Genomic DNA, 9,529 nt, shown 5'->3' with positions numbered 1-9,529 from the left:
TGGGGCCGGCAGTCGCCCAGAGCGGATACCTGGGCCCATACCCTCGGTTGGGTTTGGGGGTTCATATGAGCTGCCCGGACTTCTCATGCAGTGTAGCAACAGACCCTGAAGCCAGCCCCTAGACACACACACATCTCTAAAATGGGGTTGTGGGAGAATTAGGTGACTGAAGTTTTCGCAGCGGAGCCGTGCACACTGTTGGGGAGCGCTCATACTGGGGCTGGGAGCTGTGCTCTCCTGCTGTTTGAACCCAGTACCAACCCCTGACGCCAGTTCTTCCCTCTGGATCTACTTTATGGAGGTTTCTCTGTGGGCACCTTCAAACAGCGACTCGCTCTGACGAGTTCACTGAGACACATCGGGACAGTGACGCAGGCCTGTGTGGTGGCCCCGAAGCTGAGCCCTCCTAATTGCCTCCTTCCGGCTCATTTATCTGCTGGTGAGCCTCAGCATGTCGCTGTCTGATAATGCACTTCCTTGTCCCCACTTCCATCCCGGGACCAACGCCACACCTGCTGGGCTGCCCCTGTCCCGAGCCCCCCTAACTGCAGTGTGATGTTGGACTTGGCACACTGTTCTGCTAAGGAGGGTAAGTCTTCTCAGAGTGGCCTTCGGGGTGGCACACGGAGGCTTAGTGCATGAGAGGCCCAGGCCTGGGGCTGGGGCTGGTAAGGACCGTCCTGATCTCTGTCTTTGTCTTCCAGGCCAGGCTGCGGGATCGAAGGTGCTGGGCTAAGGAAGAGGCAGAGAGAAGCGAAACACAGGGAGACCTGGGAGACACCAGAGAGGGAAACTGGGGGATTCGGGGCTGAGGCAGACCTCAGGGTGAGGGGTCCGGAAACTTCCCTGCATCTGGGCCTGGAACAGAGGCCAGCACTGTGGAGTCAGGGATGCTGAGGGATGAGTGACAGTGACCACACACCCGCAGCAAGAACCCTGTTGCTGGGAGCAGATTTATGCGGCTGCTTCAGAGCACTCGCACAGCTTTGCTGTCAGTCATTGTTTCGAAGGATTGTTGGTGGTGGTGTTTGTTTCTGTATTTGCTGCTTTCTCCACACCAGCATCCCTTCGCCTTCTCTGTGGAGCCAGGTAGTTCAGATGGGGCCTGGCCGCAGTGACTAGAGAAGGATGGACATGTGACCCACACTGGACCAATGAGAATCATCCCCAGGACTTTGACTAGAGATTCTGGGAAGGAAATGCTGGCTGGTAGGAATATTAGCCTGGAGATACTGGCAGATGCCTCATGGAGGACAAGGGCAGCACAGAACAAAGCAGAACTGAGCAAGGGAGAGAGACACATTCCTGAGGACGGCACACAAACACCCAGATCCAGCCATACCTGAGGCTAGATATGCCCCTGGGCTATTCAGATGTATGAATCCATGAATTCCTCTTTTCTCCTGGCAGTTTGAGTTGTATTTCACTTGCAACTGGACATTTTTATCTCATCTGACTCTCTGGTGGAGCAAAGATCATAGTCATTTCTGGATGAAAAGAATGAGACCTGGGCCCTCGAGGCCACATGGCTCATCAGAGGTGGGTCTGGCCTAACAGTGTCTCTCATAGTGTCTCTGGCAGGGGACTCCTGCCTGCTCTAGCCTTTCTGACCAGTAAGTCTGTGGCCACCCAGCCCACAGATGGCCTTGATTGCCTCTTCTCTGGGCCTGTGCTCTCCAGGTCTGTCATGTCTATAACTGCATGCACGGGGCCTGGCCCAGAGACTCTCAGCAAACATTGATGGAAAGAATTAATGGGTCATTGACGCTCCTGTGGCTGGTTGGGGTTTGAGGGGTTCCAAAAAATCAGGAGCCCCCAGAGCTTCCTCTCTCCCATCTGCCACCTTGCCCTTGACATGCATGGCAGCCTCTTGGCCCCACTTCCACTGATTATCTTGCCTGAGGCCTTGCTCCAACCTCTCAACCCTCTCCCTGGACCACCTCATGGAAGACAGTGGCCAGTCTTGGGGAGTTGAGTGAGGGATGACTTTTCACTGTAACTCCCCCTGTGGACTGTGCCCCCGCCATCCACTCCAAAGGCCTGGGCACCCCAGAAACACTGCCGAGAATACACCCTGAGGGGCTCTGTCTGCTCCCCAGCAGCGCGCCAGAAGGGGAGAGTGAGAATGGGCAGGAGGAGTGGGCTGTGTGCCTCCCACAAAGTGCAGCGGCACATCTGCCCAGAGAAAAAGGGAGGCCGGGAACCACGAGCTTTGTTATTTTTACGTTTTGGTGCGTGGGGCCATCTGTGCAGGTTTGCGCTCGTCTGGAGCCAGGATTTGTAGATGAAATTCAAATGTAGGATCACTGTGCAGGCTGTCGCACTGGCTTTCTCCAGGAGCTGGGGCGGCAGGGCTGATGTTTTTATAGCAGCAGAGTGTGCCAGGGCCCAGCAGCTGTTCAGGCTGAGTGAGCACGTGGGGCCTTCCACCAGGGCATTGCCAACCCATCAGCTCCAGTCCTCTCAGCACCGGTCCACCAGGGTGCCAGAGGGGCCTGGACCACCAGCTGTGCAAATCGGCCCCCACTGCCTGGGAAGAGGAGGTCTGGAGGGTAGACAGCCAGGTGGGAAGAGGAGGTTGGCAGTGCCAGAGCACGGCAGTGGGAGCAGCTCTGACCCGCTCCGTGGTTGCCATCGGTCCCTCCCAAACAACCTCAGTAACGTGCAGTTGCAGATCCACCCGTGGGAGATGCCCATGGCCCCTCTGTCAGCTGGAGGTCCCCCTCAAGCCCTCTGCATGGAAGTTCCACAACTGCCCTGTCTGAGCCACAGGTGGAGATGGCCGCTTTGGGACCCCCTCTAGGATCTTCCCATAAACCAGGGCTACTTTGCAGCGGGCGGGGGGGGGCACATGTCAGTGTGAGGTGGGAGCAGGATTGTCCGAACCGCATTCTGAAAGCCCTTTCTCGGCTGTTCCAGGTGAGAGTTCTGCGTGGGACTCTCATTTTAACTAATGGCTGCCCGTGGCTCATGCGCCAACCCACACATCCCCTGCTAATGGTTTGCTCAAACAGCAGCATGGTCGAGCAGCAGCGTGGTTGGTGTTGGGTGTGCACGTGCGTCTCCCTCATTTGTAACAGGAAACATCATTTATCATCTGGATGTTCTCCCGGGGCCCCTCTCCCGGACCAGATGTGAAGCGGCCCATTACGAGGCGGCACCGGGGAGGAGGAGGAGGGAAGAACACTGACATTTAGCACATGTCAGTTAGGAACCTCTTTGATGCCATTCCGACAACTCCTTCTGGGTTCCGGGGTGACAGGACGACGACAGATGCGGGCAGATGTTTTGTGACTCTCAGTCATCGCTGTGTGCCAACACACACCCTCTTCTAACTTATGCCGAATAATGAAAATGAAATCCAATAATAATAGACAGGGATTGTGGGAAGAAAGCAACCCATAACCTATTATTTTTTTTCTTTCTTCGGAAAGAATCTTTAGGTGAGGATTATGATTTGGGGTGCATCAAGAGGGGTCCTTCGTTCTGAAGAACTTCTGCAAACACACCCTCTGCCTGTCACTCCACCCAGAGGACTCTTTACCCATGTCTGAGCACCTTACCAGGGATTAGGGCAAAGCACAATGGAGAAGGGTGGGGCCAGGGCCTGGGGACACAGCAAATGGCCCCTGCCAGGCTGGACTGTGTTGGCATCGCCAGGGTACAAAAATGGCAGAGGGCGGGTCCAGATGGCTTCCAGGGCCTTGCTGGGCTCCAGGCTCACTCTGGGGCTGACGAGCTCAGGCAGACAGACCTTTGTTTTTAAGCAGAAACAAAAGGATGAAATCATTAGCATCAGTTGGGCACATTCAATGTAGATTACTGACATGCCATTGTTACGAGGATAAAAGAAATATAATTAGTAGAACCCGCCCTGCCTGCCCTTTGTGCTTCCTGTGAAGTCTGTGTGGGCATCTGCATCTGTCTCACCCACAGATGGGCATCTCCCGGCCACCCTGGACAGGACTAAAATGAATAGCGTGGAACATCACTCCTGAGATCTAGAAGCTCATTTGTCTGTGGCAGGTTGTCTTCAGATGCCTCAATTTTCTCCATCACAGGGCAGAATAAGAGAGAAGGTTACCCAGCAGCGCAGGGCAGGCAGGCTTCCATTCAAGGAAGAACGGAGCCCGCCCCAAGACTGAGGCTTCCCAGGGTGGCCAAGGTCCGTCCCACCCAGGACCACGTCCAGGGCCACCCAGCAGGCAGCAGCTCTGGAATCACACCTGTCCCAACTCTGGTCTTGACGTGCCCTGGTTGGGCTGAAGGTCAACGGACACCCTGAGGGTCACCAGGAGGCCTGGAGGACCAGGTGGCGGTGGGGCAGCTCTCAGCCCCTGGCAGGCGTCCAGCCCACCTGCTCGCCCGCCTGACTTCTGCCCTGCCCCCGCCGCCCTTGCCCCGATCCCTGCCGACATCTAGAGAAACGAGACCTCCTTTGCATGGCAGGAAGCAGGTGTGCTCCCTACAGTGTGACTGCAAACCCAAAAACACCAGAGCTCGGTCTGTCATCACCACCTGGAGGACTGAGTTGAAGAGAGACAGAGAGCAACTCTCCACCCCCTGGAGGCTGGGCTTCAGCCTGGTACCCGCCGAGGGAGCATGCTGAGGCCTCCCCACCCCAGGCAGATGAGGAAAGTGAGGCTCAGAGTAGGTAAGGGATGAGCTGAAAGCCCCACAGAGCTTGGGGCGCTGGCCGAGACTCCCCACTAGTCTGGGAATCTGAGACTCCGACGCCCGTGGGAGGCAGGCAGTCACATGTCTGTGGCACTGAGACTGTCCTTCGTGTTCACCGTGTGCAAACTTTCTGCACTCCGGGAAGAAGTGTGCTCACTCTGCCACTTTTCCTGATGCCTTTCACTTTCTTGATCTATACTGGTTTCCTACTTTTGGTAGAGTCGGGTACAAGAGCTAGTTGTGTTCCCGAGGAGACGGGCAGCGCCGGGATGAAGATCGGCAGCGCCGGCCAGCTGGTGGTGCCGGTACCGGGTGGGAGTCGGGGGACGCTGGGTCTCTGCAGACGGGGCCCTGCCACCGGCCACCCGGAGCTGGGAGCCACATCTGTGTGCCAGCTCACCCCAACACAACAAAACCCCATGGTAGCAGGAGACCTGCAGCCCCAGGGTGCAGCCTCTCCTTCGCCCGGCACTGACATGCCCGTCTCGGGGAGGGGCGAGGACCCAGAACATCAGGGCAGCGCTGCGGCTGGGCCATCCTCTCACACAGACTGCATGCTCATGACTTGTCTGTAACCAGAGACAGCTTGGTCAGCTGCTTAGCAAGAGGGACACAGAACTTTCTGGATGACTCGGGCTGTGACTGCTGACATATACTAACTTTGGATTTTGTTTTCTTTTATGGAAGAGCTGGCGCCGCTAGGCTGGTTCCTCACAGTCCTGGGGGAATACTCTCTGGTGCGGCCTTGGAGCCCGGGCTGTTGGGAGACACCTCACCCTTGCAGCCCTTCCCCGAATTGGAATTCAGTGGTGTGTGGCTCCTTTGCTCAGAAAAGCACTAAAAGAGAGACAGGGCCTGACTCATTCTTGTTAATGTCTCGCTTTTAGATCTTAATTTTGCACTTTTGCAAGTAGATGATCCCCTATATTCTTCTGGGCATGGAAAAATAAGAGACTTGACAGTGACCACACATGTAAGAATAAGCCCGTCTACCCCGGAGCAGAGCCCGTTCACGGAGCGGGTATTCAGTGCGCCCTACTGTGAGCCAGGCCCTGAGATGATGTGCTGAGCAATGAAGTGTTGATTGGCAGGCACTCACTGAAAAGTAGAAGCAGCGAGGGAATGAGTTTGTGTGTGCGTGTGTGTTTTAAGCTACTTAGAGATGCTACAATGGGATGAAATAGCCCTGTAGAAAAACAGCAAATATTTTGATTTATTCATGTGTTGGTGGATGCGTAGAAAAAATTCTAGAGCCACGTACACTGTTTTAACACCAAGACCGTTAAGAACGGCATCTCTGGGGGATTTTCGCTTTTTATGTCATACGTGTTCATAGTATTCTAACTTATTTTAATAAACATGCTACACTTCTGTCATCAGAGAAAACCCAATAAAGTTAAATAATAGCAGTTTTAATGGGAGGAAAAGACAGTGCGACCAAGTGCTGGAGCACCTCGGGAGGGCGGACCCTCACACTCCCCAGCTGGGGGCATCAGTTAGCTTAGCTGACCGCGTCCAGCAAAGTTGCAAAAGCACGTGCTCTTGGACATAGCAGTTCCGTGACTGGGAATGAGCCCTGGGGGAATTCACACACGTGGCACACGTGTGCTTAAGAAGTTGATTGCAGCATTGTTTGTGATGGTGATAAAATTGCAAACCTACTTTGGACCCCCATGGGGGGGAATATATATACTGTGGCATATTCACACAAGAGAAAAATGTACCACAGTTAAAAATGGATAAACCCAACCCTACGGGTATCAACGTGGGCAAATCTTGAAAATAACGTCAAAAGAAAATAGGAAGTGGTATTATGATATGTAAGGTTTGATTCCATTTATGTGAATTTTTAAAACATCCAAAGCACTGTTTTCTGTAAATCTATTGCTTATCTATCCAAATGTAAATGATAAAAGTCTAGGAATGTGTTTGGGAATCATCCACACTGACCTCAAGGTGGTGGTTTCCTCTAAGGAGGAAGAAAGACCGTGGGACTAGGGAGGGAGACGAGGGGGCCTTCAACTGTGTCTATAATATTGTAATCCTTAAAAAAAAAAATTATGTGAAGCCAATTTGCAAATCTGGGTGACAGGTCCACAGATAGTCATTGTATTATTTTCTGCACTTAAAATTTTTTGCCAGTCTGGTGGGTGTGACCTGATCTCACTGTATTTCCCTGATGACCCGTGAATTGAGTGGTTTCCATATGTTCATTGTGTATTGCTGGTTCCCATTTTTCCTAAGAGTGTTAACAAGGGAAGGAGAAATGAGGAATTTCCCTACAAGATGAAGTGCGTGTTGCCGTGAAGAGAAGCCCGGGTGGAGGAGGCCTCAGGCGGGTGGTTCTGCAGGTGTGAAGCCAGGGCAAGCCTGGCTGTGCTGGGGATGTGTGGTGGGACCTCACGCTGAGCAGAGAAGGGTCCTGGGAGGAATGATACCTGGTCTGTGGCGGGGGAGGAGGGGGCGTCGAGGGGAAAAGTCAAGAGAGGTGAGAGTTTCTGGAGGGAAGCGAGGTGAACAGCGCTGTGTGTGGCACGGAGATGCCCCGGTGGGATGGAGGCTAAAGGGAGCAGTCAGGTTGCCATGTGGCCATCTTGAGCGGCTTTGGCAAGGGCAGTGTGTGGTTCGTGGGGACAGAAGCCCCTGAAAGAGGAGGCACAGGAGGTGTATATGACACTTCCAAGGAGGCTGCCCAGGAAGGGGAGGAGAGAGATGGGGCTGAATCCTGAGGACGGCGAGGGGCAGGCCGAGGGGGAGGAGACTCTAAGGGCAGCCCCAAGCAGGTGCCACGTGTCCCCGGGGCCTCTACTGCTCTGGACTGTGTGGACACGCAGGAAGCCCTGCCCTCAGCCTCCCCGCCAGGGCCTCGGCCTGCTGGGGCGAGGACATGCCCTCCATTCTAAATGCTCACAGGACAGCCTTAGTGTCACCAGCAGCAGCGGCAATAATAGCGATGGCCCCCATCATTTATTGTTTCTTTTTAATGTGCAGGCACTATGCTAATTTTTAAATATGTTACCCATTTTGTCCCCCTGAATTTTATGGGGTAAAAACTGCTGTTATCATCCCCATTCCACAGCGGAGAATCGCTAGGCTTGCAGAGGCGGAGCAGGACACTGGGAAGTGGCAGAGCCGGTCCCAGCTCCAGGTAACTGCCTCTGGAGCCCACGAAGAAATGACCTCAGTGCAGGCCAAAGACAGGACGGTCTCCTGCAGGAGGAGAGCTGCGGGCGGGCCTGGCTGCAGCAGGGTGGCCAGACGGAGGTGCAGGGGCAGAAATCGCTGTGGCCTGAGGAGCGATGGGGGCAGGCGCTCAGGCGGGGCCGCTCAGAAGTGACCGTCGATGCCCAGGCGCCTTCCTTCCTGCCCCCAGGTACTGCACAGTCATTCTCCTGCTGCTCCAGGAGTCACAGCTCTGGGCTTGTTTCCTTAACCTCTGCCTCCAAAGGCATAAACACTGGCTCCCTGCCACCTGCAACGTCGACATGCAGAAGCCCTTTGTGATGTGGTTCTTCACCTCTTCTGCCTCATCTCCCTCCTTCCTCCACCCCATCTGTGACCACCCTTGGCTGGCTGCTGGGGAGGACTTGACAGCCCCCCGAGCAGAAGTGCTGCTCCTCCTCTCACTGGCCTGTTCCCACTGCTGCCCTGCCGGCATCCAGCTGGCCACCTCCCCGCTGGGCTCGCCTGAGCCCTCCAGCTACACCCTGTGCTTTTCTCTCCGGGACTTGCAGTGCCCGGCACACGGTAGGGGCCCGAGAGTGAGGGCATCTCATGCATCGTGCCAGGGGAGCCAGCATCAGACTTGAACCTCGCTGCCCAGTCAGACGCTACACTATTTTTGGTGTTGGTATTGATCAGGATGATGGTTTAAAGGTGGGGCGGGGGGCATTTATTCAAGAAAGGATAGCGTTGCCCGCGTGTCTGAGGCTCCCAGGAAACAGTACCTGGTAAGCTTGTGAAACTGAGCACATAGGAGTCTTTCGGAGTTAAATTTGGAATTGGGACGAGGTAGGAAAAATCTATGCCCACTGAGTACAAAATGCAATTGTCTGTCAGTGCAGGAACTGAAGTATCAGCCGCAAATTATATTTAAGACCCCGTTGTCACAGGCGGATTAGCTCATGCTTGATGTTAAGTATAGGCTTCTAACGCTATTACTCCTGGTTAGCTCTGCCTGGCAGGTAACCTTGTGGAACAAATGACTGCATCGCTTGAATAACATATTTGATCAAACAGGACAATTCTTTCAAAAATTGAGTTCTCTGTGGCAATTTGAGACCTGTAATCAGCAAATTAGATGATTACAGCAGGGATAAAAATAGTCTTCCAACAATGTCCAAGGTATAAATGTGATTTGAATTTCAAAATGTTGAATGTGTGGTAGGAACACGCACGGCTGGGTAAATGTGACTAGACACGAGCGGATTTGATTTCTCTTCCATCCCGGCTCTGAGCTGGAGCCTGATTTGGCCCGAATAAGCTCCAATCCCGTTTGTGTCTGAGCTAGAGCCTAGACGTGTCTCGCGCTGCGCTCCGGGTCTGAGAGGGCTCCCCAGCATTACTTCTCTGCCTCAGGAGCTAAAGGCAGCGTGAACCCCAGCTTTGTTTATCATCCACTTGGCATGAAACGGCCTCCACAAACAATAAGGCGTCCAAGTTCCACACGAGGAAGACGGCGTCAGAAAACCCTCTGCACCACCACTGAAGACCAGTGTTCTTCCTCAGGCATGGGGACAGGGACACCAGAGCAACTCTGGTGAGGTCCCACAAGTGAAGGGTGAGCTGGGTGTGACAGGAGGATGTGGTGTGCTCGACCACAATCCCGTCAGCCTTCAGGGTTGCTCGATGA

Source organism: Equus asinus, chromosome 26, assembly GCF_041296235.1.
Source record: "Equus asinus isolate D_3611 breed Donkey chromosome 26, EquAss-T2T_v2, whole genome shotgun sequence".
NCBI classification, from domain to species: domain Eukaryota; kingdom Metazoa; phylum Chordata; class Mammalia; order Perissodactyla; family Equidae; genus Equus; species Equus asinus.
Note: the sequence above shows the minus strand (reverse complement) of the source record.